This window comes from Schistocerca nitens, chromosome 2, assembly GCF_023898315.1.
Source record: "Schistocerca nitens isolate TAMUIC-IGC-003100 chromosome 2, iqSchNite1.1, whole genome shotgun sequence".
NCBI classification, from domain to species: Eukaryota; Metazoa; Arthropoda; class Insecta; order Orthoptera; family Acrididae; genus Schistocerca; species Schistocerca nitens.
Window position 1 is genome coordinate 910,596,419 of NC_064615.1, and position 20,989 is coordinate 910,617,407.

The 20,989-nt window shown below is 56.0% G+C and overlaps 73 non-coding genes across 73 annotated transcripts; all 73 read right to left on the reverse strand.

Moving 5' to 3' along the window:
* Nucleotides 1-218: 218 nt before the first annotated feature.
* On the reverse strand, nucleotides 219-290 carry Trnah-gug (transfer RNA histidin (anticodon GUG)). Its single transcript has one exon. It is a non-coding gene; the product is annotated as a tRNA-His (tRNA).
* A 342-nt stretch (nucleotides 291-632) lies between these two features.
* Trnae-cuc (transfer RNA glutamic acid (anticodon CUC)) lies at nucleotides 633-704 on the reverse strand. The gene has a single exon. It is a non-coding gene; the product is annotated as a tRNA-Glu (tRNA).
* A 274-nt stretch (nucleotides 705-978) lies between these two features.
* On the reverse strand, nucleotides 979-1,060 carry Trnal-cag (transfer RNA leucine (anticodon CAG)). The gene has a single exon. It is a non-coding gene; the product is annotated as a tRNA-Leu (tRNA).
* Nucleotides 1,061-1,140: 80 nt separating this feature from the next.
* Trnal-cag (transfer RNA leucine (anticodon CAG)) lies at nucleotides 1,141-1,222 on the reverse strand. Its single transcript has one exon. It is a non-coding gene; the product is annotated as a tRNA-Leu (tRNA).
* An 80-nt stretch (nucleotides 1,223-1,302) lies between these two features.
* On the reverse strand, nucleotides 1,303-1,384 carry Trnal-aag (transfer RNA leucine (anticodon AAG)). The gene has a single exon. It is a non-coding gene; the product is annotated as a tRNA-Leu (tRNA).
* Nucleotides 1,385-1,676: 292 nt separating this feature from the next.
* Nucleotides 1,677-1,748, reverse strand: Trnah-gug (transfer RNA histidin (anticodon GUG)). Its single transcript has one exon. It is a non-coding gene; the product is annotated as a tRNA-His (tRNA).
* A 331-nt stretch (nucleotides 1,749-2,079) lies between these two features.
* Nucleotides 2,080-2,151, reverse strand: Trnae-cuc (transfer RNA glutamic acid (anticodon CUC)). Its single transcript has one exon. It is a non-coding gene; the product is annotated as a tRNA-Glu (tRNA).
* Nucleotides 2,152-2,425: 274 nt separating this feature from the next.
* On the reverse strand, nucleotides 2,426-2,507 carry Trnal-cag (transfer RNA leucine (anticodon CAG)). Its single transcript has one exon. It is a non-coding gene; the product is annotated as a tRNA-Leu (tRNA).
* An 80-nt stretch (nucleotides 2,508-2,587) lies between these two features.
* Nucleotides 2,588-2,669, reverse strand: Trnal-cag (transfer RNA leucine (anticodon CAG)). The gene has a single exon. It is a non-coding gene; the product is annotated as a tRNA-Leu (tRNA).
* Nucleotides 2,670-2,749: 80 nt separating this feature from the next.
* Nucleotides 2,750-2,831, reverse strand: Trnal-aag (transfer RNA leucine (anticodon AAG)). Its single transcript has one exon. It is a non-coding gene; the product is annotated as a tRNA-Leu (tRNA).
* Nucleotides 2,832-3,123: 292 nt separating this feature from the next.
* Nucleotides 3,124-3,195, reverse strand: Trnah-gug (transfer RNA histidin (anticodon GUG)). The gene has a single exon. It is a non-coding gene; the product is annotated as a tRNA-His (tRNA).
* Nucleotides 3,196-3,537: 342 nt separating this feature from the next.
* On the reverse strand, nucleotides 3,538-3,609 carry Trnae-cuc (transfer RNA glutamic acid (anticodon CUC)). Its single transcript has one exon. It is a non-coding gene; the product is annotated as a tRNA-Glu (tRNA).
* Nucleotides 3,610-3,883: 274 nt separating this feature from the next.
* On the reverse strand, nucleotides 3,884-3,965 carry Trnal-cag (transfer RNA leucine (anticodon CAG)). The gene has a single exon. It is a non-coding gene; the product is annotated as a tRNA-Leu (tRNA).
* Nucleotides 3,966-4,045: 80 nt separating this feature from the next.
* Nucleotides 4,046-4,127, reverse strand: Trnal-cag (transfer RNA leucine (anticodon CAG)). Its single transcript has one exon. It is a non-coding gene; the product is annotated as a tRNA-Leu (tRNA).
* An 80-nt stretch (nucleotides 4,128-4,207) lies between these two features.
* Nucleotides 4,208-4,289, reverse strand: Trnal-aag (transfer RNA leucine (anticodon AAG)). The gene has a single exon. It is a non-coding gene; the product is annotated as a tRNA-Leu (tRNA).
* A 292-nt stretch (nucleotides 4,290-4,581) lies between these two features.
* Trnah-gug (transfer RNA histidin (anticodon GUG)) lies at nucleotides 4,582-4,653 on the reverse strand. The gene has a single exon. It is a non-coding gene; the product is annotated as a tRNA-His (tRNA).
* Nucleotides 4,654-4,995: 342 nt separating this feature from the next.
* Nucleotides 4,996-5,067, reverse strand: Trnae-cuc (transfer RNA glutamic acid (anticodon CUC)). The gene has a single exon. It is a non-coding gene; the product is annotated as a tRNA-Glu (tRNA).
* A 274-nt stretch (nucleotides 5,068-5,341) lies between these two features.
* Nucleotides 5,342-5,423, reverse strand: Trnal-cag (transfer RNA leucine (anticodon CAG)). The gene has a single exon. It is a non-coding gene; the product is annotated as a tRNA-Leu (tRNA).
* Nucleotides 5,424-5,503: 80 nt separating this feature from the next.
* Nucleotides 5,504-5,585, reverse strand: Trnal-cag (transfer RNA leucine (anticodon CAG)). The gene has a single exon. It is a non-coding gene; the product is annotated as a tRNA-Leu (tRNA).
* Nucleotides 5,586-5,665: 80 nt separating this feature from the next.
* Trnal-aag (transfer RNA leucine (anticodon AAG)) lies at nucleotides 5,666-5,747 on the reverse strand. Its single transcript has one exon. It is a non-coding gene; the product is annotated as a tRNA-Leu (tRNA).
* Nucleotides 5,748-6,039: 292 nt separating this feature from the next.
* On the reverse strand, nucleotides 6,040-6,111 carry Trnah-gug (transfer RNA histidin (anticodon GUG)). The gene has a single exon. It is a non-coding gene; the product is annotated as a tRNA-His (tRNA).
* Nucleotides 6,112-6,442: 331 nt separating this feature from the next.
* Trnae-cuc (transfer RNA glutamic acid (anticodon CUC)) lies at nucleotides 6,443-6,514 on the reverse strand. The gene has a single exon. It is a non-coding gene; the product is annotated as a tRNA-Glu (tRNA).
* Nucleotides 6,515-6,788: 274 nt separating this feature from the next.
* Nucleotides 6,789-6,870, reverse strand: Trnal-cag (transfer RNA leucine (anticodon CAG)). Its single transcript has one exon. It is a non-coding gene; the product is annotated as a tRNA-Leu (tRNA).
* Nucleotides 6,871-6,950: 80 nt separating this feature from the next.
* Trnal-cag (transfer RNA leucine (anticodon CAG)) lies at nucleotides 6,951-7,032 on the reverse strand. Its single transcript has one exon. It is a non-coding gene; the product is annotated as a tRNA-Leu (tRNA).
* An 80-nt stretch (nucleotides 7,033-7,112) lies between these two features.
* On the reverse strand, nucleotides 7,113-7,194 carry Trnal-aag (transfer RNA leucine (anticodon AAG)). Its single transcript has one exon. It is a non-coding gene; the product is annotated as a tRNA-Leu (tRNA).
* Nucleotides 7,195-7,486: 292 nt separating this feature from the next.
* On the reverse strand, nucleotides 7,487-7,558 carry Trnah-gug (transfer RNA histidin (anticodon GUG)). Its single transcript has one exon. It is a non-coding gene; the product is annotated as a tRNA-His (tRNA).
* A 342-nt stretch (nucleotides 7,559-7,900) lies between these two features.
* On the reverse strand, nucleotides 7,901-7,972 carry Trnae-cuc (transfer RNA glutamic acid (anticodon CUC)). Its single transcript has one exon. It is a non-coding gene; the product is annotated as a tRNA-Glu (tRNA).
* Nucleotides 7,973-8,246: 274 nt separating this feature from the next.
* On the reverse strand, nucleotides 8,247-8,328 carry Trnal-cag (transfer RNA leucine (anticodon CAG)). The gene has a single exon. It is a non-coding gene; the product is annotated as a tRNA-Leu (tRNA).
* Nucleotides 8,329-8,408: 80 nt separating this feature from the next.
* On the reverse strand, nucleotides 8,409-8,490 carry Trnal-cag (transfer RNA leucine (anticodon CAG)). Its single transcript has one exon. It is a non-coding gene; the product is annotated as a tRNA-Leu (tRNA).
* An 80-nt stretch (nucleotides 8,491-8,570) lies between these two features.
* Nucleotides 8,571-8,652, reverse strand: Trnal-aag (transfer RNA leucine (anticodon AAG)). Its single transcript has one exon. It is a non-coding gene; the product is annotated as a tRNA-Leu (tRNA).
* Nucleotides 8,653-8,944: 292 nt separating this feature from the next.
* On the reverse strand, nucleotides 8,945-9,016 carry Trnah-gug (transfer RNA histidin (anticodon GUG)). Its single transcript has one exon. It is a non-coding gene; the product is annotated as a tRNA-His (tRNA).
* Nucleotides 9,017-9,347: 331 nt separating this feature from the next.
* Nucleotides 9,348-9,419, reverse strand: Trnae-cuc (transfer RNA glutamic acid (anticodon CUC)). The gene has a single exon. It is a non-coding gene; the product is annotated as a tRNA-Glu (tRNA).
* Nucleotides 9,420-9,693: 274 nt separating this feature from the next.
* On the reverse strand, nucleotides 9,694-9,775 carry Trnal-cag (transfer RNA leucine (anticodon CAG)). The gene has a single exon. It is a non-coding gene; the product is annotated as a tRNA-Leu (tRNA).
* Nucleotides 9,776-9,855: 80 nt separating this feature from the next.
* Trnal-cag (transfer RNA leucine (anticodon CAG)) lies at nucleotides 9,856-9,937 on the reverse strand. Its single transcript has one exon. It is a non-coding gene; the product is annotated as a tRNA-Leu (tRNA).
* An 80-nt stretch (nucleotides 9,938-10,017) lies between these two features.
* Nucleotides 10,018-10,099, reverse strand: Trnal-aag (transfer RNA leucine (anticodon AAG)). Its single transcript has one exon. It is a non-coding gene; the product is annotated as a tRNA-Leu (tRNA).
* A 292-nt stretch (nucleotides 10,100-10,391) lies between these two features.
* Trnah-gug (transfer RNA histidin (anticodon GUG)) lies at nucleotides 10,392-10,463 on the reverse strand. Its single transcript has one exon. It is a non-coding gene; the product is annotated as a tRNA-His (tRNA).
* Nucleotides 10,464-10,805: 342 nt separating this feature from the next.
* Nucleotides 10,806-10,877, reverse strand: Trnae-cuc (transfer RNA glutamic acid (anticodon CUC)). Its single transcript has one exon. It is a non-coding gene; the product is annotated as a tRNA-Glu (tRNA).
* Nucleotides 10,878-11,151: 274 nt separating this feature from the next.
* On the reverse strand, nucleotides 11,152-11,233 carry Trnal-cag (transfer RNA leucine (anticodon CAG)). Its single transcript has one exon. It is a non-coding gene; the product is annotated as a tRNA-Leu (tRNA).
* An 80-nt stretch (nucleotides 11,234-11,313) lies between these two features.
* Nucleotides 11,314-11,395, reverse strand: Trnal-cag (transfer RNA leucine (anticodon CAG)). Its single transcript has one exon. It is a non-coding gene; the product is annotated as a tRNA-Leu (tRNA).
* Nucleotides 11,396-11,475: 80 nt separating this feature from the next.
* Trnal-cag (transfer RNA leucine (anticodon CAG)) lies at nucleotides 11,476-11,557 on the reverse strand. The gene has a single exon. It is a non-coding gene; the product is annotated as a tRNA-Leu (tRNA).
* An 80-nt stretch (nucleotides 11,558-11,637) lies between these two features.
* Trnal-aag (transfer RNA leucine (anticodon AAG)) lies at nucleotides 11,638-11,719 on the reverse strand. The gene has a single exon. It is a non-coding gene; the product is annotated as a tRNA-Leu (tRNA).
* Nucleotides 11,720-12,011: 292 nt separating this feature from the next.
* Nucleotides 12,012-12,083, reverse strand: Trnah-gug (transfer RNA histidin (anticodon GUG)). Its single transcript has one exon. It is a non-coding gene; the product is annotated as a tRNA-His (tRNA).
* A 331-nt stretch (nucleotides 12,084-12,414) lies between these two features.
* On the reverse strand, nucleotides 12,415-12,486 carry Trnae-cuc (transfer RNA glutamic acid (anticodon CUC)). The gene has a single exon. It is a non-coding gene; the product is annotated as a tRNA-Glu (tRNA).
* A 274-nt stretch (nucleotides 12,487-12,760) lies between these two features.
* Trnal-cag (transfer RNA leucine (anticodon CAG)) lies at nucleotides 12,761-12,842 on the reverse strand. Its single transcript has one exon. It is a non-coding gene; the product is annotated as a tRNA-Leu (tRNA).
* An 80-nt stretch (nucleotides 12,843-12,922) lies between these two features.
* Nucleotides 12,923-13,004, reverse strand: Trnal-cag (transfer RNA leucine (anticodon CAG)). The gene has a single exon. It is a non-coding gene; the product is annotated as a tRNA-Leu (tRNA).
* Nucleotides 13,005-13,084: 80 nt separating this feature from the next.
* Trnal-aag (transfer RNA leucine (anticodon AAG)) lies at nucleotides 13,085-13,166 on the reverse strand. Its single transcript has one exon. It is a non-coding gene; the product is annotated as a tRNA-Leu (tRNA).
* A 292-nt stretch (nucleotides 13,167-13,458) lies between these two features.
* On the reverse strand, nucleotides 13,459-13,530 carry Trnah-gug (transfer RNA histidin (anticodon GUG)). Its single transcript has one exon. It is a non-coding gene; the product is annotated as a tRNA-His (tRNA).
* Nucleotides 13,531-13,872: 342 nt separating this feature from the next.
* Nucleotides 13,873-13,944, reverse strand: Trnae-cuc (transfer RNA glutamic acid (anticodon CUC)). Its single transcript has one exon. It is a non-coding gene; the product is annotated as a tRNA-Glu (tRNA).
* Nucleotides 13,945-14,218: 274 nt separating this feature from the next.
* Nucleotides 14,219-14,300, reverse strand: Trnal-cag (transfer RNA leucine (anticodon CAG)). Its single transcript has one exon. It is a non-coding gene; the product is annotated as a tRNA-Leu (tRNA).
* An 80-nt stretch (nucleotides 14,301-14,380) lies between these two features.
* Nucleotides 14,381-14,462, reverse strand: Trnal-cag (transfer RNA leucine (anticodon CAG)). The gene has a single exon. It is a non-coding gene; the product is annotated as a tRNA-Leu (tRNA).
* An 80-nt stretch (nucleotides 14,463-14,542) lies between these two features.
* On the reverse strand, nucleotides 14,543-14,624 carry Trnal-cag (transfer RNA leucine (anticodon CAG)). The gene has a single exon. It is a non-coding gene; the product is annotated as a tRNA-Leu (tRNA).
* Nucleotides 14,625-14,704: 80 nt separating this feature from the next.
* On the reverse strand, nucleotides 14,705-14,786 carry Trnal-aag (transfer RNA leucine (anticodon AAG)). Its single transcript has one exon. It is a non-coding gene; the product is annotated as a tRNA-Leu (tRNA).
* Nucleotides 14,787-15,078: 292 nt separating this feature from the next.
* Nucleotides 15,079-15,150, reverse strand: Trnah-gug (transfer RNA histidin (anticodon GUG)). The gene has a single exon. It is a non-coding gene; the product is annotated as a tRNA-His (tRNA).
* A 342-nt stretch (nucleotides 15,151-15,492) lies between these two features.
* On the reverse strand, nucleotides 15,493-15,564 carry Trnae-cuc (transfer RNA glutamic acid (anticodon CUC)). Its single transcript has one exon. It is a non-coding gene; the product is annotated as a tRNA-Glu (tRNA).
* Nucleotides 15,565-15,838: 274 nt separating this feature from the next.
* On the reverse strand, nucleotides 15,839-15,920 carry Trnal-cag (transfer RNA leucine (anticodon CAG)). Its single transcript has one exon. It is a non-coding gene; the product is annotated as a tRNA-Leu (tRNA).
* An 80-nt stretch (nucleotides 15,921-16,000) lies between these two features.
* Nucleotides 16,001-16,082, reverse strand: Trnal-cag (transfer RNA leucine (anticodon CAG)). Its single transcript has one exon. It is a non-coding gene; the product is annotated as a tRNA-Leu (tRNA).
* Nucleotides 16,083-16,162: 80 nt separating this feature from the next.
* Nucleotides 16,163-16,244, reverse strand: Trnal-aag (transfer RNA leucine (anticodon AAG)). The gene has a single exon. It is a non-coding gene; the product is annotated as a tRNA-Leu (tRNA).
* A 292-nt stretch (nucleotides 16,245-16,536) lies between these two features.
* Trnah-gug (transfer RNA histidin (anticodon GUG)) lies at nucleotides 16,537-16,608 on the reverse strand. Its single transcript has one exon. It is a non-coding gene; the product is annotated as a tRNA-His (tRNA).
* A 342-nt stretch (nucleotides 16,609-16,950) lies between these two features.
* On the reverse strand, nucleotides 16,951-17,022 carry Trnae-cuc (transfer RNA glutamic acid (anticodon CUC)). Its single transcript has one exon. It is a non-coding gene; the product is annotated as a tRNA-Glu (tRNA).
* A 274-nt stretch (nucleotides 17,023-17,296) lies between these two features.
* Nucleotides 17,297-17,378, reverse strand: Trnal-cag (transfer RNA leucine (anticodon CAG)). The gene has a single exon. It is a non-coding gene; the product is annotated as a tRNA-Leu (tRNA).
* An 80-nt stretch (nucleotides 17,379-17,458) lies between these two features.
* Trnal-cag (transfer RNA leucine (anticodon CAG)) lies at nucleotides 17,459-17,540 on the reverse strand. Its single transcript has one exon. It is a non-coding gene; the product is annotated as a tRNA-Leu (tRNA).
* An 80-nt stretch (nucleotides 17,541-17,620) lies between these two features.
* Nucleotides 17,621-17,702, reverse strand: Trnal-aag (transfer RNA leucine (anticodon AAG)). The gene has a single exon. It is a non-coding gene; the product is annotated as a tRNA-Leu (tRNA).
* Nucleotides 17,703-17,994: 292 nt separating this feature from the next.
* Nucleotides 17,995-18,066, reverse strand: Trnah-gug (transfer RNA histidin (anticodon GUG)). The gene has a single exon. It is a non-coding gene; the product is annotated as a tRNA-His (tRNA).
* Nucleotides 18,067-18,408: 342 nt separating this feature from the next.
* Nucleotides 18,409-18,480, reverse strand: Trnae-cuc (transfer RNA glutamic acid (anticodon CUC)). Its single transcript has one exon. It is a non-coding gene; the product is annotated as a tRNA-Glu (tRNA).
* Nucleotides 18,481-18,754: 274 nt separating this feature from the next.
* Trnal-cag (transfer RNA leucine (anticodon CAG)) lies at nucleotides 18,755-18,836 on the reverse strand. Its single transcript has one exon. It is a non-coding gene; the product is annotated as a tRNA-Leu (tRNA).
* Nucleotides 18,837-18,916: 80 nt separating this feature from the next.
* On the reverse strand, nucleotides 18,917-18,998 carry Trnal-cag (transfer RNA leucine (anticodon CAG)). The gene has a single exon. It is a non-coding gene; the product is annotated as a tRNA-Leu (tRNA).
* An 80-nt stretch (nucleotides 18,999-19,078) lies between these two features.
* Trnal-aag (transfer RNA leucine (anticodon AAG)) lies at nucleotides 19,079-19,160 on the reverse strand. The gene has a single exon. It is a non-coding gene; the product is annotated as a tRNA-Leu (tRNA).
* Nucleotides 19,161-19,452: 292 nt separating this feature from the next.
* On the reverse strand, nucleotides 19,453-19,524 carry Trnah-gug (transfer RNA histidin (anticodon GUG)). The gene has a single exon. It is a non-coding gene; the product is annotated as a tRNA-His (tRNA).
* Nucleotides 19,525-19,855: 331 nt separating this feature from the next.
* Nucleotides 19,856-19,927, reverse strand: Trnae-cuc (transfer RNA glutamic acid (anticodon CUC)). Its single transcript has one exon. It is a non-coding gene; the product is annotated as a tRNA-Glu (tRNA).
* Nucleotides 19,928-20,201: 274 nt separating this feature from the next.
* Trnal-cag (transfer RNA leucine (anticodon CAG)) lies at nucleotides 20,202-20,283 on the reverse strand. The gene has a single exon. It is a non-coding gene; the product is annotated as a tRNA-Leu (tRNA).
* Nucleotides 20,284-20,363: 80 nt separating this feature from the next.
* Nucleotides 20,364-20,445, reverse strand: Trnal-cag (transfer RNA leucine (anticodon CAG)). Its single transcript has one exon. It is a non-coding gene; the product is annotated as a tRNA-Leu (tRNA).
* Nucleotides 20,446-20,525: 80 nt separating this feature from the next.
* Trnal-aag (transfer RNA leucine (anticodon AAG)) lies at nucleotides 20,526-20,607 on the reverse strand. The gene has a single exon. It is a non-coding gene; the product is annotated as a tRNA-Leu (tRNA).
* Nucleotides 20,608-20,899: 292 nt separating this feature from the next.
* Trnah-gug (transfer RNA histidin (anticodon GUG)) lies at nucleotides 20,900-20,971 on the reverse strand. Its single transcript has one exon. It is a non-coding gene; the product is annotated as a tRNA-His (tRNA).
* Nucleotides 20,972-20,989: the final 18 nt, after the last annotated feature.

Consider the following 20,989-nt stretch of genomic DNA (forward strand, 5'->3'; position numbering starts at 1 on the left):
TGCATCGCACCTCAAACAACTGCCCCTTTCGACTATAGATTTAACCTCTCAGGCAGCTACCCACGCCCTGGGGCGGCCGAATTTCTTGTTGCTGATAATGAAATGGTAGTGCAACCTGCGGCGTGCGGAACATGAGTGTAAAGTGATGAGAGCATTGTGATTTCAAACACTGGGTGACGATCATGATTGCAGCAACAGCAAGGCAAAACCTTCAAAATTGCCGTGACCAGGATTCGAACCTGGGTTTTTGCGGCCACAACGCAATGTCCTAACCACTAGACGATCACGGCCGCGGAGGCGCCCGGGGAAGCAGTTCTCGCGACTGCACCCGCCCGGTACACAGCAAAGCTCAGCCCACTGCGTCAGACGCGATCTCCATTATATGTATACGGGCAAACGAAACGTGCCTGCGCTGTTAGGACACTAACCAGAGTGGGTAGCTGCATTCATCTCCCTGGCAGTGTCTTGCAGTCCTCCAAGTCTGTTGACCACAGGTGGACAGGTGTCGCATCTCTCTCGCCGTCACTTGTGGCCGTCATTCATACTTAACGTGCTTTTCTGCAAGCGTCAGCGTAGCGTCAGTCGAGCAAAGTCGGGACAAGTCGCCTAAGAGGAGCAACAAAATGGTGGATTTCCGGTACCGGGAATCGAACCCGGGCCTCCTGGGTGAGAGCCAGGTATCCTAGCCACTAGACGACACCGGATAACGACACACGCACTCCTCCAACAAACACGGTGAGCGTCCACCCGCTACTTGACGACAACTGCAAAAATTAACGCTTCCACTTCGTAGAACGGCATGCTCTGGACGTATCTCGTGGAGACGAACGCCAGCAATCATGAGACCAAACTGCGCCGGTGAATCCTGTTGTTACACCGCGCACTGTGCTACGACAGTTTAAGAGAGCGACGCTCACGCTTTGCTGCGCTATTTCCTTCGCGGGAAATCAGTGCTCCTGTTTTCGAGACAGAAAACGTTGGCAGCGGTGGGATTCGAACCCACGCCTCCGAAGAGACTGGTGCCTGAAACCAGCGCCTTAGACCGCTCGGCCACGCTACCTACGCGACGCGGCCGCCGCAGGAGCTGCGTTCTACCCCACGAGAACACAGCGCAATGGCACAAAAACGAGAAGTAAAAATTGGCAGCGGTGGGATTCGAACCCACGCCTCCGAAGAGACTGGTGCCTGAAACCAGCGCCTTAGACCGCTCGGCCACGCTACCTACGCGACGCGGCCGCCGCAGGAGCTGCGTTCTACCCCACGAGAACACAGCGCAATGGCACAAAAACGAGAAGTAAAAATTGGCAGCGGTGGGATTCGAACCCACGCCTCCGAAGAGACTGGTGCCTTAAACCAGCGCCTTAGACCGCTCGGCCACGCTACCTGCGCCAGCGTTCCCCGCGTCTCTAGAAAACAGTGCACGACACAGTTTCCTGTTGTGCTGCGACTCGCTGCTCATGCATCGCACCTCAAACAACTGCCCCTTTCGACTATAGATTTAACCTCTCAGGCAGCTACCCACGCCCTGGGGCGGCCGAATTTCTTGTTGCTGATAATGAAATGGTAGTGCAACCTGCGGCGTGCGGAACATGAGTGTAAAGTGATGAGAGCATTGTGATTTCAAACACTGGGTGACGATCATGATTGCAGCAACAGCAAGGCAAAACCTTCAAAATTGCCGTGACCAGGATTCGAACCTGGGTTTTTGCGGCCACAACGCAATGTCCTAACCACTAGACGATCACGGCCGCGGAGGCGCCCGGGGAAGCAGTTCTCGCGACTGCACCCGCCCGGTACACAGCAAAGCTCAGCCCACTGCGTCAGACGCGATCTCCATTATATGTATACGGGCAAACGAAACGTGCCTGCGCTGTTAGGACACTAACCAGAGTGGGTAGCTGCATTCATCTCCCTGGCAGTGTCTTGCAGTCCTCCAAGTCTGTTGACCACAGGTGGACAGGTGTCGCATCTCTCTCGCCGTCACTTGTGGCCGTCATTCATACTTAACGTGCTTTTCTGCAAGCGTCAGTCGAGCAAAGTCGGGACAAGTCGCCTAAGAGGAGCAACAAAATGGTGGATTTCCGGTACCGGGAATCGAACCCGGGCCTCCTGGGTGAGAGCCAGGTATCCTAGCCACTAGACGACACCGGATAACGACACACGCACTCCTCCAACAAACACGGTGAGCGTCCACCCGCTACTTGACGACAACTGCAAAAATTAACGCTTCCACTTCGTAGAACGGCATGCTCTGGACGTATCTCGTGGAGACGAACGCCAGCAATCATGAGACCAAACTGCGCCGGTGAATCCTGTTGTTACACCGCGCACTGTGCTACGACAGTTTAAGAGAGCGACGCTCACGCTTTGCTGCGCTATTTCCTTCGCGGGAAATCAGTGCTCCTGTTTTCGAGACAGAAAACGTTGGCAGCGGTGGGATTCGAACCCACGCCTCCGAAGAGACTGGTGCCTGAAACCAGCGCCTTAGACCGCTCGGCCACGCTACCTACGCGCCGCGGCCGCCGCAGGAGCTGCGTTCTACCCCACGAGAACACAGCGCAATGGCACAAAAACGAGAAGTAAAAATTGGCAGCGGTGGGATTCGAACCCACGCCTCCGAAGAGACTGGTGCCTGAAACCAGCGCCTTAGACCGCTCGGCCACGCTACCTACGCGACGCGGCCGCCGCAGGAGCTGCGTTCTACCCCACGAGAACACAGCGCAATGGCACAAAAACGAGAAGTAAAAATTGGCAGCGGTGGGATTCGAACCCACGCCTCCGAAGAGACTGGTGCCTTAAACCAGCGCCTTAGACCGCTCGGCCACGCTACCTGCGCCAGCGTTCCCCGCGTCTCTAGAAAACAGTGCACGACACAGTTTCCTGTTGTGCTGCGACTCGCTGCTCATGCATCGCACCTCAAACAACTGCCCCTTTCGACTATATATTTAACCTCTCAGGCAGCTACCCACGCCCTGGGGCGGCCGAATTTCTTGTTGCTGATAATGAAATGGTAGTGCAACCTGCGGCGTGCGGAACATGAGTGTAAAGTGATGAGAGCATTGTGATTTCAAACACTGGGTGACGATCATGATTGCAGCAACAGCAAGGCAAAACCTTCAAAATTGCCGTGACCAGGATTCGAACCTGGGTTTTTGCGGCCACAACGCAATGTCCTAACCACTAGACGATCACGGCCGCGGAGGCGCCCGGGGAAGCAGTTCTCGCGACTGCACCCGCCCGGTACACAGCAAAGCTCAGCCCACTGCGTCAGACGCGATCTCCATTATATGTATACGGGCAAACGAAACGTGCCTGCGCTGTTAGGACACTAACCAGAGTGGGTAGCTGCATTCATCTCCCTGGCAGTGTCTTGCAGTCCTCCAAGTCTGTTGACCACAGGTGGACAGGTGTCGCATCTCTCTCGCCGTCACTTGTGGCCGTCATTCATACTTAACGTGCTTTTCTGCAAGCGTCAGCGTAGCGTCAGTCGAGCAAAGTCGGGACAAGTCGCCTAAGAGGAGCAACAAAATGGTGGATTTCCGGTACCGGGAATCGAACCCGGGCCTCCTGGGTGAGAGCCAGGTATCCTAGCCACTAGACGACACCGGATAACGACACACGCACTCCTCCAACAAACACGGTGAGCGTCCACCCGCTACTTGACGACAACTGCAAAAATTAACGCTTCCACTTCGTAGAACGGCATGCTCTGGACGTATCTCGTGGAGACGAACGCCAGCAATCATGAGACCAAACTGCGCCGGTGAATCCTGTTGTTACACCGCGCACTGTGCTACGACAGTTTAAGAGAGCGACGCTCACGCTTTGCTGCGCTATTTCCTTCGCGGGAAATCAGTGCTCCTGTTTTCGAGACAGAAAACGTTGGCAGCGGTGGGATTCGAACCCACGCCTCCGAAGAGACTGGTGCCTGAAACCAGCGCCTTAGACCGCTCGGCCACGCTACCTACGCGACGCGGCCGCCGCAGGAGCTGCGTTCTACCCCACGAGAACACAGCGCAATGGCACAAAAACGAGAAGTAAAAATTGGCAGCGGTGGGATTCGAACCCACGCCTCCGAAGAGACTGGTGCCTGAAACCAGCGCCTTAGACCGCTCGGCCACGCTACCTACGCGACGCGGCCGCCGCAGGAGCTGCGTTCTACCCCACGAGAACACAGCGCAATGGCACAAAAACGAGAAGTAAAAATTGGCAGCGGTGGGATTCGAACCCACGCCTCCGAAGAGACTGGTGCCTTAAACCAGCGCCTTAGACCGCTCGGCCACGCTACCTGCGCCAGCGTTCCCCGCGTCTCTAGAAAACAGTGCACGACACAGTTTCCTGTTGTGCTGCGACTCGCTGCTCATGCATCGCACCTCAAACAACTGCCCCTTTCGACTATAGATTTAACCTCTCAGGCAGCTACCCACGCCCTGGGGCGGCCGAATTTCTTGTTGCTGATAATGAAATGGTAGTGCAACCTGCGGCGTGCGGAACATGAGTGTAAAGTGATGAGAGCATTGTGATTTCAAACACTGGGTGACGATCATGATTGCAGCAACAGCAAGGCAAAACCTTCAAAATTGCCGTGACCAGGATTCGAACCTGGGTTTTTGCGGCCACAACGCAATGTCCTAACCACTAGACGATCACGGCCGCGGAGGCGCCCGGGGAAGCAGTTCTCGCGACTGCACCCGCCCGGTACACAGCAAAGCTCAGCCCACTGCGTCAGACGCGATCTCCATTATATGTATACGGGCAAACGAAACGTGCCTGCGCTGTTAGGACACTAACCAGAGTGGGTAGCTGCATTCATCTCCCTGGCAGTGTCTTGCAGTCCTCCAAGTCTGTTGACCACAGGTGGACAGGTGTCGCATCTCTCTCGCCGTCACTTGTGGCCGTCATTCATACTTAACGTGCTTTTCTGCAAGCGTCAGCGTAGCGTCAGTCGAGCAAAGTCGGGACAAGTCGCCTAAGAGGAGCAACAAAATGGTGGATTTCCGGTACCGGGAATCGAACCCGGGCCTCCTGGGTGAGAGCCAGGTATCCTAGCCACTAGACGACACCGGATAACGACACACGCACTCCTCCAACAAACACGGTGAGCGTCCACCCGCTACTTGACGACAACTGCAAAAATTAACGCTTCCACTTCGTAGAACGGCATGCTCTGGACGTATCTCGTGGAGACGAACGCCAGCAATCATGAGACCAAACTGCGCCGGTGAATCCTGTTGTTACACCGCGCACTGTGCTACGACAGTTTAAGAGAGCGACGCTCACGCTTTGCTGCGCTATTTCCTTCGCGGGAAATCAGTGCTCCTGTTTTCGAGACAGAAAACGTTGGCAGCGGTGGGATTCGAACCCACGCCTCCGAAGAGACTGGTGCCTGAAACCAGCGCCTTAGACCGCTCGGCCACGCTACCTACGCGACGCGGCCGCCGCAGGAGCTGCGTTCTACCCCACGAGAACACAGCGCAATGGCACAAAAACGAGAAGTAAAAATTGGCAGCGGTGGGATTCGAACCCACGCCTCCGAAGAGACTGGTGCCTGAAACCAGCGCCTTAGACCGCTCGGCCACGCTACCTACGCGACGCGGCCGCCGCAGGAGCTGCGTTCTACCCCACGAGAACACAGCGCAATGGCACAAAAACGAGAAGTAAAAATTGGCAGCGGTGGGATTCGAACCCACGCCTCCGAAGAGACTGGTGCCTTAAACCAGCGCCTTAGACCGCTCGGCCACGCTACCTGCGCCAGCGTTCCCCGCGTCTCTAGAAAACAGTGCACGACACAGTTTCCTGTTGTGCTGCGACTCGCTGCTCATGCATCGCACCTCAAACAACTGCCCCTTTCGACTATAGATTTAACCTCTCAGGCAGCTACCCACGCCCTGGGGCGGCCGAATTTCTTGTTGCTGATAATGAAATGGTAGTGCAACCTGCGGCGTGCGGAACATGAGTGTAAAGTGATGAGAGCATTGTGATTTCAAACACTGGGTGACGATCATGATTGCAGCAACAGCAAGGCAAAACCTTCAAAATTGCCGTGACCAGGATTCGAACCTGGGTTTTTGCGGCCACAACGCAATGTCCTAACCACTAGACGATCACGGCCGCGGAGGCGCCCGGGGAAGCAGTTCTCGCGACTGCACCCGCCCGGTACACAGCAAAGCTCAGCCCACTGCGTCAGACGCGATCTCCATTATATGTATACGGGCAAACGAAACGTGCCTGCGCTGTTAGGACACTAACCAGAGTGGGTAGCTGCATTCATCTCCCTGGCAGTGTCTTGCAGTCCTCCAAGTCTGTTGACCACAGGTGGACAGGTGTCGCATCTCTCTCGCCGTCACTTGTGGCCGTCATTCATACTTAACGTGCTTTTCTGCAAGCGTCAGTCGAGCAAAGTCGGGACAAGTCGCCTAAGAGGAGCAACAAAATGGTGGATTTCCGGTACCGGGAATCGAACCCGGGCCTCCTGGGTGAGAGCCAGGTATCCTAGCCACTAGACGACACCGGATAACGACACACGCACTCCTCCAACAAACACGGTGAGCGTCCACCCGCTACTTGACGACAACTGCAAAAATTAACGCTTCCACTTCGTAGAACGGCATGCTCTGGACGTATCTCGTGGAGACGAACGCCAGCAATCATGAGACCAAACTGCGCCGGTGAATCCTGTTGTTACACCGCGCACTGTGCTACGACAGTTTAAGAGAGCGACGCTCACGCTTTGCTGCGCTATTTCCTTCGCGGGAAATCAGTGCTCCTGTTTTCGAGACAGAAAACGTTGGCAGCGGTGGGATTCGAACCCACGCCTCCGAAGAGACTGGTGCCTGAAACCAGCGCCTTAGACCGCTCGGCCACGCTACCTACGCGCCGCGGCCGCCGCAGGAGCTGCGTTCTACCCCACGAGAACACAGCGCAATGGCACAAAAACGAGAAGTAAAAATTGGCAGCGGTGGGATTCGAACCCACGCCTCCGAAGAGACTGGTGCCTGAAACCAGCGCCTTAGACCGCTCGGCCACGCTACCTACGCGACGCGGCCGCCGCAGGAGCTGCGTTCTACCCCACGAGAACACAGCGCAATGGCACAAAAACGAGAAGTAAAAATTGGCAGCGGTGGGATTCGAACCCACGCCTCCGAAGAGACTGGTGCCTTAAACCAGCGCCTTAGACCGCTCGGCCACGCTACCTGCGCCAGCGTTCCCCGCGTCTCTAGAAAACAGTGCACGACACAGTTTCCTGTTGTGCTGCGACTCGCTGCTCATGCATCGCACCTCAAACAACTGCCCCTTTCGACTATATATTTAACCTCTCAGGCAGCTACCCACGCCCTGGGGCGGCCGAATTTCTTGTTGCTGATAATGAAATGGTAGTGCAACCTGCGGCGTGCGGAACATGAGTGTAAAGTGATGAGAGCATTGTGATTTCAAACACTGGGTGACGATCATGATTGCAGCAACAGCAAGGCAAAACCTTCAAAATTGCCGTGACCAGGATTCGAACCTGGGTTTTTGCGGCCACAACGCAATGTCCTAACCACTAGACGATCACGGCCGCGGAGGCGCCCGGGGAAGCAGTTCTCGCGACTGCACCCGCCCGGTACACAGCAAAGCTCAGCCCACTGCGTCAGACGCGATCTCCATTATATGTATACGGGCAAACGAAACGTGCCTGCGCTGTTAGGACACTAACCAGAGTGGGTAGCTGCATTCATCTCCCTGGCAGTGTCTTGCAGTCCTCCAAGTCTGTTGACCACAGGTGGACAGGTGTCGCATCTCTCTCGCCGTCACTTGTGGCCGTCATTCATACTTAACGTGCTTTTCTGCAAGCGTCAGCGTAGCGTCAGTCGAGCAAAGTCGGGACAAGTCGCCTAAGAGGAGCAACAAAATGGTGGATTTCCGGTACCGGGAATCGAACCCGGGCCTCCTGGGTGAGAGCCAGGTATCCTAGCCACTAGACGACACCGGATAACGACACACGCACTCCTCCAACAAACACGGTGAGCGTCCACCCGCTACTTGACGACAACTGCAAAAATTAACGCTTCCACTTCGTAGAACGGCATGCTCTGGACGTATCTCGTGGAGACGAACGCCAGCAATCATGAGACCAAACTGCGCCGGTGAATCCTGTTGTTACACCGCGCACTGTGCTACGACAGTTTAAGAGAGCGACGCTCACGCTTTGCTGCGCTATTTCCTTCGCGGGAAATCAGTGCTCCTGTTTTCGAGACAGAAAACGTTGGCAGCGGTGGGATTCGAACCCACGCCTCCGAAGAGACTGGTGCCTGAAACCAGCGCCTTAGACCGCTCGGCCACGCTACCTACGCGACGCGGCCGCCGCAGGAGCTGCGTTCTACCCCACGAGAACACAGCGCAATGGCACAAAAACGAGAAGTAAAAATTGGCAGCGGTGGGATTCGAACCCACGCCTCCGAAGAGACTGGTGCCTGAAACCAGCGCCTTAGACCGCTCGGCCACGCTACCTACGCGACGCGGCCGCCGCAGGAGCTGCGTTCTACCCCACGAGAACACAGCGCAATGGCACAAAAACGAGAAGTAAAAATTGGCAGCGGTGGGATTCGAACCCACGCCTCCGAAGAGACTGGTGCCTTAAACCAGCGCCTTAGACCGCTCGGCCACGCTACCTGCGCCAGCGTTCCCCGCGTCTCTAGAAAACAGTGCACGACACAGTTTCCTGTTGTGCTGCGACTCGCTGCTCATGCATCGCACCTCAAACAACTGCCCCTTTCGACTATAGATTTAACCTCTCAGGCAGCTACCCACGCCCTGGGGCGGCCGAATTTCTTGTTGCTGATAATGAAATGGTAGTGCAACCTGCGGCGTGCGGAACATGAGTGTAAAGTGATGAGAGCATTGTGATTTCAAACACTGGGTGACGATCATGATTGCAGCAACAGCAAGGCAAAACCTTCAAAATTGCCGTGACCAGGATTCGAACCTGGGTTTTTGCGGCCACAACGCAATGTCCTAACCACTAGACGATCACGGCCGCGGAGGCGCCCGGGGAAGCAGTTCTCGCGACTGCACCCGCCCGGTACACAGCAAAGCTCAGCCCACTGCGTCAGACGCGATCTCCATTATATGTATACGGGCAAACGAAACGTGCCTGCGCTGTTAGGACACTAACCAGAGTGGGTAGCTGCATTCATCTCCCTGGCAGTGTCTTGCAGTCCTCCAAGTCTGTTGACCACAGGTGGACAGGTGTCGCATCTCTCTCGCCGTCACTTGTGGCCGTCATTCATACTTAACGTGCTTTTCTGCAAGCGTCAGTCGAGCAAAGTCGGGACAAGTCGCCTAAGAGGAGCAACAAAATGGTGGATTTCCGGTACCGGGAATCGAACCCGGGCCTCCTGGGTGAGAGCCAGGTATCCTAGCCACTAGACGACACCGGATAACGACACACGCACTCCTCCAACAAACACGGTGAGCGTCCACCCGCTACTTGACGACAACTGCAAAAATTAACGCTTCCACTTCGTAGAACGGCATGCTCTGGACGTATCTCGTGGAGACGAACGCCAGCAATCATGAGACCAAACTGCGCCGGTGAATCCTGTTGTTACACCGCGCACTGTGCTACGACAGTTTAAGAGAGCGACGCTCACGCTTTGCTGCGCTATTTCCTTCGCGGGAAATCAGTGCTCCTGTTTTCGAGACAGAAAACGTTGGCAGCGGTGGGATTCGAACCCACGCCTCCGAAGAGACTGGTGCCTGAAACCAGCGCCTTAGACCGCTCGGCCACGCTACCTACGCGACGCGGCCGCCGCAGGAGCTGCGTTCTACCCCACGAGAACACAGCGCAATGGCACAAAAACGAGAAGTAAAAATTGGCAGCGGTGGGATTCGAACCCACGCCTCCGAAGAGACTGGTGCCTGAAACCAGCGCCTTAGACCGCTCGGCCACGCTACCTACGCGACGCGGCCGCCGCAGGAGCTGCGTTCTACCCCACGAGAACACAGCGCAATGGCACAAAAACGAGAAGTAAAAATTGGCAGCGGTGGGATTCGAACCCACGCCTCCGAAGAGACTGGTGCCTTAAACCAGCGCCTTAGACCGCTCGGCCACGCTACCTGCGCCAGCGTTCCCCGCGTCTCTAGAAAACAGTGCACGACACAGTTTCCTGTTGTGCTGCGACTCGCTGCTCATGCATCGCACCTCAAACAACTGCCCCTTTCGACTATAGATTTAACCTCTCAGGCAGCTACCCACGCCCTGGGGCGGCCGAATTTCTTGTTGCTGATAATGAAATGGTAGTGCAACCTGCGGCGTGCGGAACATGAGTGTAAAGTGATGAGAGCATTGTGATTTCAAACACTGGGTGACGATCATGATTGCAGCAACAGCAAGGCAAAACCTTCAAAATTGCCGTGACCAGGATTCGAACCTGGGTTTTTGCGGCCACAACGCAATGTCCTAACCACTAGACGATCACGGCCGCGGAGGCGCCCGGGGAAGCAGTTCTCGCGACTGCACCCGCCCGGTACACAGCAAAGCTCAGCCCACTGCGTCAGACGCGATCTCCATTATATGTATACGGGCAAACGAAACGTGCCTGCGCTGTTAGGACACTAACCAGAGTGGGTAGCTGCATTCATCTCCCTGGCAGTGTCTTGCAGTCCTCCAAGTCTGTTGACCACAGGTGGACAGGTGTCGCATCTCTCTCGCCGTCACTTGTGGCCGTCATTCATACTTAACGTGCTTTTCTGCAAGCGTCAGCGTAGCGTCAGTCGAGCAAAGTCGGGACAAGTCGCCTAAGAGGAGCAACAAAATGGTGGATTTCCGGTACCGGGAATCGAACCCGGGCCTCCTGGGTGAGAGCCAGGTATCCTAGCCACTAGACGACACCGGATAACGACACACGCACTCCTCCAACAAACACGGTGAGCGTCCACCCGCTACTTGACGACAACTGCAAAAATTAACGCTTCCACTTCGTAGAACGGCATGCTCTGGACGTATCTCGTGGAGACGAACGCCAGCAATCATGAGACCAAACTGCGCCGGTGAATCCTGTTGTTACACCGCGCACTGTGCTACGACAGTTTAAGAGAGCGACGCTCACGCTTTGCTGCGCTATTTCCTTCGCGGGAAATCAGTGCTCCTGTTTTCGAGACAGAAAACGTTGGCAGCGGTGGGATTCGAACCCACGCCTCCGAAGAGACTGGTGCCTGAAACCAGCGCCTTAGACCGCTCGGCCACGCTACCTACGCGCCGCGGCCGCCGCAGGAGCTGCGTTCTACCCCACGAGAACACAGCGCAATGGCACAAAAACGAGAAGTAAAAATTGGCAGCGGTGGGATTCGAACCCACGCCTCCGAAGAGACTGGTGCCTGAAACCAGCGCCTTAGACCGCTCGGCCACGCTACCTACGCGACGCGGCCGCCGCAGGAGCTGCGTTCTACCCCACGAGAACACAGCGCAATGGCACAAAAACGAGAAGTAAAAATTGGCAGCGGTGGGATTCGAACCCACGCCTCCGAAGAGACTGGTGCCTGAAACCAGCGCCTTAGACCGCTCGGCCACGCTACCTACGCGACGCGGCCGCCGCAGGAGCTGCGTTCTACCCCACGAGAACACAGCGCAATGGCACAAAAACGAGAAGTAAAAATTGGCAGCGGTGGGATTCGAACCCACGCCTCCGAAGAGACTGGTGCCTTAAACCAGCGCCTTAGACCGCTCGGCCACGCTACCTGCGCCAGCGTTCCCCGCGTCTCTAGAAAACAGTGCACGACACAGTTTCCTGTTGTGCTGCGACTCGCTGCTCATGCATCGCACCTCAAACAACTGCCCCTTTCGACTATAGATTTAACCTCTCAGGCAGCTACCCACGCCCTGGGGCGGCCGAATTTCTTGTTGCTGATAATGAAATGGTAGTGCAACCTGCGGCGTGCGGAACATGAGTGTAAAGTGATGAGAGCATTGTGATTTCAAACACTGGGTGACGATCATGATTGCAGCAACAGCAAGGCAAAACCTTCAAAATTGCCGTGACCAGGATTCGAACCTGGGTTTTTGCGGCCACAACGCAATGTCCTAACCACTAGACGATCACGGCCGCGGAGGCGCCCGGGGAAGCAGTTCTCGCGACTGCACCCGCCCGGTACACAGCAAAGCTCAGCCCACTGCGTCAGACGCGATCTCCATTATATGTATACGGGCAAACGAAACGTGCCTGCGCTGTTAGGACACTAACCAGAGTGGGTAGCTGCATTCATCTCCCTGGCAGTGTCTTGCAGTCCTCCAAGTCTGTTGACCACAGGTGGACAGGTGTCGCATCTCTCTCGCCGTCACTTGTGGCCGTCATTCATACTTAACGTGCTTTTCTGCAAGCGTCAGTCGAGCAAAGTCGGGACAAGTCGCCTAAGAGGAGCAACAAAATGGTGGATTTCCGGTACCGGGAATCGAACCCGGGCCTCCTGGGTGAGAGCCAGGTATCCTAGCCACTAGACGACACCGGATAACGACACACGCACTCCTCCAACAAACACGGTGAGCGTCCACCCGCTACTTGACGACAACTGCAAAAATTAACGCTTCCACTTCGTAGAACGGCATGCTCTGGACGTATCTCGTGGAGACGAACGCCAGCAATCATGAGACCAAACTGCGCCGGTGAATCCTGTTGTTACACCGCGCACTGTGCTACGACAGTTTAAGAGAGCGACGCTCACGCTTTGCTGCGCTATTTCCTTCGCGGGAAATCAGTGCTCCTGTTTTCGAGACAGAAAACGTTGGCAGCGGTGGGATTCGAACCCACGCCTCCGAAGAGACTGGTGCCTGAAACCAGCGCCTTAGACCGCTCGGCCACGCTACCTACGCGACGCGGCCGCCGCAGGAGCTGCGTTCTACCCCACGAGAACACAGCGCAATGGCACAAAAACGAGAAGTAAAAATTGGCAGCGGTGGGATTCGAACCCACGCCTCCGAAGAGACTGGTGCCTGAAACCAGCGCCTTAGACCGCTCGGCCACGCTACCTACGCGACGCGGCCGCCGCAGGAGCTGCGTTCTACCCCACGAGAACACAGCGCAATGGCACAAAAACGAGAAGTAAAAATTGGCAGCGGTGGGATTCGAACCCACGCCTCCGAAGAGACTGGTGCCTTAAACCAGCGCCTTAGACCGCTCGGCCACGCTACCTGCGCCAGCGTTCCCCGCGTCTCTAGAAAACAGTGCACGACACAGTTTCCTGTTGTGCTGCGACTCGCTGCTCATGCATCGCACCTCAAACAACTGCCCCTTTCGACTATAGATTTAACCTCTCAGGCAGCTACCCACGCCCTGGGGCGGCCGAATTTCTTGTTGCTGATAATGAAATGGTAGTGCAACCTGCGGCGTGCGGAACATGAGTGTAAAGTGATGAGAGCATTGTGATTTCAAACACTGGGTGACGATCATGATTGCAGCAACAGCAAGGCAAAACCTTCAAAATTGCCGTGACCAGGATTCGAACCTGGGTTTTTGCGGCCACAACGCAATGTCCTAACCACTAGACGATCACGGCCGCGGAGGCGCCCGGGGAAGCAGTTCTCGCGACTGCACCCGCCCGGTACACAGCAAAGCTCAGCCCACTGCGTCAGACGCGATCTCCATTATATGTATACGGGCAAACGAAACGTGCCTGCGCTGTTAGGACACTAACCAGAGTGGGTAGCTGCATTCATCTCCCTGGCAGTGTCTTGCAGTCCTCCAAGTCTGTTGACCACAGGTGGACAGGTGTCGCATCTCTCTCGCCGTCACTTGTGGCCGTCATTCATACTTAACGTGCTTTTCTGCAAGCGTCAGCGTAGCGTCAGTCGAGCAAAGTCGGGACAAGTCGCCTAAGAGGAGCAACAAAATGGTGGATTTCCGGTACCGGGAATCGAACCCGGGCCTCCTGGGTGAGAGCCAGGTATCCTAGCCACTAGACGACACCGGATAACGACACACGCACTCCTCCAACAAACACGGTGAGCGTCCACCCGCTACTTGACGACAACTGCAAAAATTAACGCTTCCACTTCGTAGAACGGCATGCTCTGGACGTATCTCGTGGAGACGAACGCCAGCAATCATGAGACCAAACTGCGCCGGTGAATCCTGTTGTTACACCGCGCACTGTGCTACGACAGTTTAAGAGAGCGACGCTCACGCTTTGCTGCGCTATTTCCTTCGCGGGAAATCAGTGCTCCTGTTTTCGAGACAGAAAACGTTGGCAGCGGTGGGATTCGAACCCACGCCTCCGAAGAGACTGGTGCCTGAAACCAGCGCCTTAGACCGCTCGGCCACGCTACCTACGCGCCGCGGCCGCCGCAGGAGCTGCGTTCTACCCCACGAGAACACAGCGCAATGGCACAAAAACGAGAAGTAAAAATTGGCAGCGGTGGGATTCGAACCCACGCCTCCGAAGAGACTGGTGCCTGAAACCAGCGCCTTAGACCGCTCGGCCACGCTACCTACGCGACGCGGCCGCCGCAGGAGCTGCGTTCTACCCCACGAGAACACAGCGCAATGGCACAAAAACGAGAAGTAAAAATTGGCAGCGGTGGGATTCGAACCCACGCCTCCGAAGAGACTGGTGCCTGAAACCAGCGCCTTAGACCGCTCGGCCACGCTACCTACGCGACGCGGCCGCCGCAGGAGCTGCGTTCTACCCCACGAGAACACAGCGCAATGGCACAAAAACGAGAAGTAAAAATTGGCAGCGGTGGGATTCGAACCCACGCCTCCGAAGAGACTGGTGCCTTAAACCAGCGCCTTAGACCGCTCGGCCACGCTACCTGCGCCAGCGTTCCCCGCGTCTCTAGAAAACAGTGCACGACACAGTTTCCTGTTGTGCTGCGACTCGCTGCTCATGCATCGCACCTCAAACAACTGCCCCTTTCGACTATAGATTTAACCTCTCAGGCAGCTACCCACGCCCTGGGGCGGCCGAATTTCTTGTTGCTGATAATGAAATGGTAGTGCAACCTGCGGCGTGCGGAACATGAGTGTAAAGTGATGAGAGCATTGTGATTTCAAACACTGGGTGACGATCATGATTGCAGCAACAGCAAGGCAAAACCTTCAAAATTGCCGTGACCAGGATTCGAACCTGGGTTTTTGCGGCCACAACGCAATGTCCTAACCACTAGACGATCACGGCCGCGGAGGCGCCCGGGGAAGCAGTTCTCGCGACTGCACCCGCCCGGTACACAGCAAAGCTCAGCCCACTGCGTCAGACGCGATCTCCATTATATGTATACGGGCAAACGAAACGTGCCTGCGCTGTTAGGACACTAACCAGAGTGGGTAGCTGCATTCATCTCCCTGGCAGTGTCTTGCAGTCCTCCAAGTCTGTTGACCACAGGTGGACAGGTGTCGCATCTCTCTCGCCGTCACTTGTGGCCGTCATTCATACTTAACGTGCTTTTCTGCAAGCGTCAGCGTAGCGTCAGTCGAGCAAAGTCGGGACAAGTCGCCTAAGAGGAGCAACAAAATGGTGGATTTCCGGTACCGGGAATCGAACCCGGGCCTCCTGGGTGAGAGCCAGGTATCCTAGCCACTAGACGACACCGGATAACGACACACGCACTCCTCCAACAAACACGGTGAGCGTCCACCCGCTACTTGACGACAACTGCAAAAATTAACGCTTCCACTTCGTAGAACGGCATGCTCTGGACGTATCTCGTGGAGACGAACGCCAGCAATCATGAGACCAAACTGCGCCGGTGAATCCTGTTGTTACACCGCGCACTGTGCTACGACAGTTTAAGAGAGCGACGCTCACGCTTTGCTGCGCTATTTCCTTCGCGGGAAATCAGTGCTCCTGTTTTCGAGACAGAAAACGTTGGCAGCGGTGGGATTCGAACCCACGCCTCCGAAGAGACTGGTGCCTGAAACCAGCGCCTTAGACCGCTCGGCCACGCTACCTACGCGACGCGGCCGCCGCAGGAGCTGCGTTCTACCCCACGAGAACACAGCGCAATGGCACAAAAACGAGAAGTAAAAATTGGCAGCGGTGGGATTCGAACCCACGCCTCCGAAGAGACTGGTGCCTGAAACCAGCGCCTTAGACCGCTCGGCCACGCTACCTACGCGACGCGGCCGCCGCAGGAGCTGCGTTCTACCCCACGAGAACACAGCGCAATGGCACAAAAACGAGAAGTAAAAATTGGCAGCGGTGGGATTCGAACCCACGCCTCCGAAGAGACTGGTGCCTTAAACCAGCGCCTTAGACCGCTCGGCCACGCTACCTGCGCCAGCGTTCCCCGCGTCTCTAGAAAACAGTGCACGACACAGTTTCCTGTTGTGCTGCGACTCGCTGCTCATGCATCGCACCTCAAACAACTGCCCCTTTCGACTATATATTTAACCTCTCAGGCAGCTACCCACGCCCTGGGGCGGCCGAATTTCTTGTTGCTGATAATGAAATGGTAGTGCAACCTGCGGCGTGCGGAACATGAGTGTAAAGTGATGAGAGCATTGTGATTTCAAACACTGGGTGACGATCATGATTGCAGCAACAGCAAGGCAAAACCTTCAAAATTGCCGTGACCAGGATTCGAACCTGGGTTTTTGCGGCCACAACGCAATGTCCTAACCACTAGACGATCACGGCCGCGGAGGCGCCCGGGGAAGCAGTTCTCGCGACTGCACCCGCCCGGTACACAGCAAAGCTCAGCCCACTGCGTCAGACGCGATCTCCATTATATGTATACGGGCAAACGAAACGTGCCTGCGCTGTTAGGACACTAACCAGAGTGGGTAGCTGCATTCATCTCCCTGGCAGTGTCTTGCAGTCCTCCAAGTCTGTTGACCACAGGTGGACAGGTGTCGCATCTCTCTCGCCGTCACTTGTGGCCGTCATTCATACTTAACGTGCTTTTCTGCAAGCGTCAGCGTAGCGTCAGTCGAGCAAAGTCGGGACAAGTCGCCTAAGAGGAGCAACAAAATGGTGGATTTCCGGTACCGGGAATCGAACCCGGGCCTCCTGGGTGAGAGCCAGGTATCCTAGCCACTAGACGACACCGGATAACGACACACGCACTCCTCCAACAAACACGGTGAGCGTCCACCCGCTACTTGACGACAACTGCAAAAATTAACGCTTCCACTTCGTAGAACGGCATGCTCTGGACGTATCTCGTGGAGACGAACGCCAGCAATCATGAGACCAAACTGCGCCGGTGAATCCTGTTGTTACACCGCGCACTGTGCTACGACAGTTTAAGAGAGCGACGCTCACGCTTTGCTGCGCTATTTCCTTCGCGGGAAATCAGTGCTCCTGTTTTCGAGACAGAAAACGTTGGCAGCGGTGGGATTCGAACCCACGCCTCCGAAGAGACTGGTGCCTGAAACCAGCGCCTTAGACCGCTCGGCCACGCTACCTACGCGACGCGGCCGCCGCAGGAGCTGCGTTCTACCCCACGAGAACACAGCGCAATGGCACAAAAACGAGAAGTAAAAATTGGCAGCGGTGGGATTCGAACCCACGCCTCCGAAGAGACTGGTGCCTGAAACCAGCGCCTTAGACCGCTCGGCCACGCTACCTACGCGACGCGGCCGCCGCAGGAGCTGCGTTCTACCCCACGAGAACACAGCGCAATGGCACAAAAACGAGAAGTAAAAATTGGCAGCGGTGGGATTCGAACCCACGCCTCCGAAGAGACTGGTGCCTTAAACCAGCGCCTTAGACCGCTCGGCCACGCTACCTGCGCCAGCGTTCCCCGCGTCTCTAGAAAACAGTGCACGACACAGTTTCCTGTTGTGCTGCGACTCGCTGCTCATGCATCGCACCTCAAACAACTGCCCCTTTCGACTATATATTTAACCTCTCAGGCAGCTACCCACGCCCTGGGGCGGCCGAATTTCTTGTTGCTGATAATGAAATGGTAGTGCAACCTGCGGCGTGCGGAACATGAGTGTAAAGTGATGAGAGCATTGTGATTTCAAACACTGGGTGACGATCATGATTGCAGCAACAGCAAGGCAAAACCTTCAAAATTGCCGTGACCAGGATTCGAACCTGGGTTTTTGCGGCCACAACGCAATGTCCTAACCACTAGACGATCACGGCCGCGGAGGCGCCCGGGGAAGCAGTTCTCGCGACTGCACCCGCCCGGTACACAGCAAAGCTCAGCCCACTGCGTCAGACGCGATCTCCATTATATGTATACGGGCAAACGAAACGTGCCTGCGCTGTTAGGACACTAACCAGAGTGGGTAGCTGCATTCATCTCCCTGGCAGTGTCTTGCAGTCCTCCAAGTCTGTTGACCACAGGTGGACAGGTGTCGCATCTCTCTCGCCGTCACTTGTGGCCGTCATTCATACTTAACGTGCTTTTCTGCAAGCGTCAGCGTAGCGTCAGTCGAGCAAAGTCGGGACAAGTCGCCTAAGAGGAGCAACAAAATGGTGGATTTCCGGTACCGGGAATCGAACCCGGGCCTCCTGGGTGAGAGCCAGGTATCCTAGCCACTAGACGACACCGGATAACGACACACGCACTCCTCCAACAAACACGGTGAGCGTCCACCCGCTACTTGACGACAACTGCAAAAATTAACGCTTCCACTTCGTAGAACGGCATGCTCTGGACGTATCTCGTGGAGACGAACGCCAGCAATCATGAGACCAAACTGCGCCGGTGAATCCTGTTGTTACACCGCGCACTGTGCTACGACAGTTTAAGAGAGCGACGCTCACGCTTTGCTGCGCTATTTCCTTCGCGGGAAATCAGTGCTCCTGTTTTCGAGACAGAAAACGTTGGCAGCGGTGGGATTCGAACCCACGCCTCCGAAGAGACTGGTGCCTGAAACCAGCGCCTTAGACCGCTCGGCCACGCTACCTACGCGACGCGGCCGCCGCAGGAGCTGCGTTCTACCCCACGAGAACACAGCGCAATGGCACAAAAACGAGAAGTAAAAATTGGCAGCGGTGGGATTCGAACCCACGCCTCCGAAGAGACTGGTGCCTGAAACCAGCGCCTTAGACCGCTCGGCCACGCTACCTACGCGACGCGGCCGCCGCAGGAGCTGCGTTCTACCCCACGAGAACACAGCGCAATGGCACAAAAACGAGAAGTAAAAATTGGCAGCGGTGGGATTCGAACCCACGCCTCCGAAGAGACTGGTGCCTTAAACCAGCGCCTTAGACCGCTCGGCCACGCTACCTGCGCCAGCGTTCCCCGCGTCTCTAGAAAACAGTGCACGACACAGTTTCCTGTTGTGCTGCGACTCGCTGCTCATGCATCGCACCTCAAACAACTGCCCCTTTCGACTATAGATTTAACCTCTCAGGCAGCTACCCACGCCCTGGGGCGGCCGAATTTCTTGTTGCTGATAATGAAATGGTAGTGCAACCTGCGGCGTGCGGAACATGAGTGTAAAGTGATGAGAGCATTGTGATTTCAAACACTGGGTGACGATCATGATTGCAGCAACAGCAAGGCAAAACCTTCAAAATTGCCGTGACCAGGATTCGAACCTGGGTTTTTGCGGCCACAACGCAATGTCCTAACCACTAGACGATCACGGCCGCGGAGGCGCCCGGGGAAGCAGTTCTCGCGACTGCACCCGCCCGGTACACAGCAAAGCTCAGCCCACTGCGTCAGACGCGATCTCCATTATATGTATACGGGCAAACGAAACGTGCCTGCGCTGTTAGGACACTAACCAGAGTGGGTAGCTGCATTCATCTCCCTGGCAGTGTCTTGCAGTCCTCCAAGTCTGTTGACCACAGGTGGACAGGTGTCGCATCTCTCTCGCCGTCACTTGTGGCCGTCATTCATACTTAACGTGCTTTTCTGCAAGCGTCAGTCGAGCAAAGTCGGGACAAGTCGCCTAAGAGGAGCAACAAAATGGTGGATTTCCGGTACCGGGAATCGAACCCGGGCCTCCTGGGTGAGAGCCAGGTATCCTAGCCACTAGACGACACCGGATAACGACACACGCACTCCTCCAACAAACACGGTGAGCGTCCACCCGCTACTTGACGACAACTGCAAAAATTAACGCTTCCACTTCGTAGAACGGCATGCTCTGGACGTATCTCGTGGAGACGAACGCCAGCAATCATGAGACCAAACTGCGCCGGTGAATCCTGTTGTTACACCGCGCACTGTGCTACGACAGTTTAAGAGAGCGACGCTCACGCTTTGCTGCGCTATTTCCTTCGCGGGAAATCAGTGCTCCTGTTTTCGAGACAGAAAACGTTGGCAGCGGTGGGATTCGAACCCACGCCTCCGAAGAGACTGGTGCCTGAAACCAGCGCCTTAGACCGCTCGGCCACGCTACCTACGCGCCGCGGCCGCCGCAGGAGCTGCGTTCTACCCCACGAGAACACAGCGCAATGGCACAAAAACGAGAAGTAAAAATTGGCAGCGGTGGGATTCGAACCCACGCCTCCGAAGAGACTGGTGCCTGAAACCAGCGCCTTAGACCGCTCGGCCACGCTACCTACGCGACGCGGCCGCCGCAGGAGCTGCGTTCTACCCCACGAGAACACAGCGCAATGGCACAAAAACGAGAAGTAAAAATTGGCAGCGGTGGGATTCGAACCCACGCCTCCGAAGAGACTGGTGCCTTAAACCAGCGCCTTAGACCGCTCGGCCACGCTACCTGCGCCAGCGTTCCCCGCGTCTCTAGAAAACAGTGCACGACACAGTTTCCTGTTGTGCTGCGACTCGCTGCTCATGCATCGCACCTCAAACAACTGCCCCTTTCGACTATATATTTAACCTCTCAGGCAGCTACCCACGCCCTGGGGCGGCCGAATTTCTTGTTGCTGATAATGAAATGGTAGTGCAACCTGCGGCGTGCGGAACATGAGTGTAAAGTGATGAGAGCATTGTGATTTCAAACACTGGGTGACGATCATGATTGCAGCAACAGCAAGGCAAAACCTTCAAAATTGCCGTGACCAGGATTCGAACCTGGGTTTTTGCGGCCACAACGCAATGTCCTAACCACTAGACGATCACGGCCGCGGAGGCGCCCGGGGA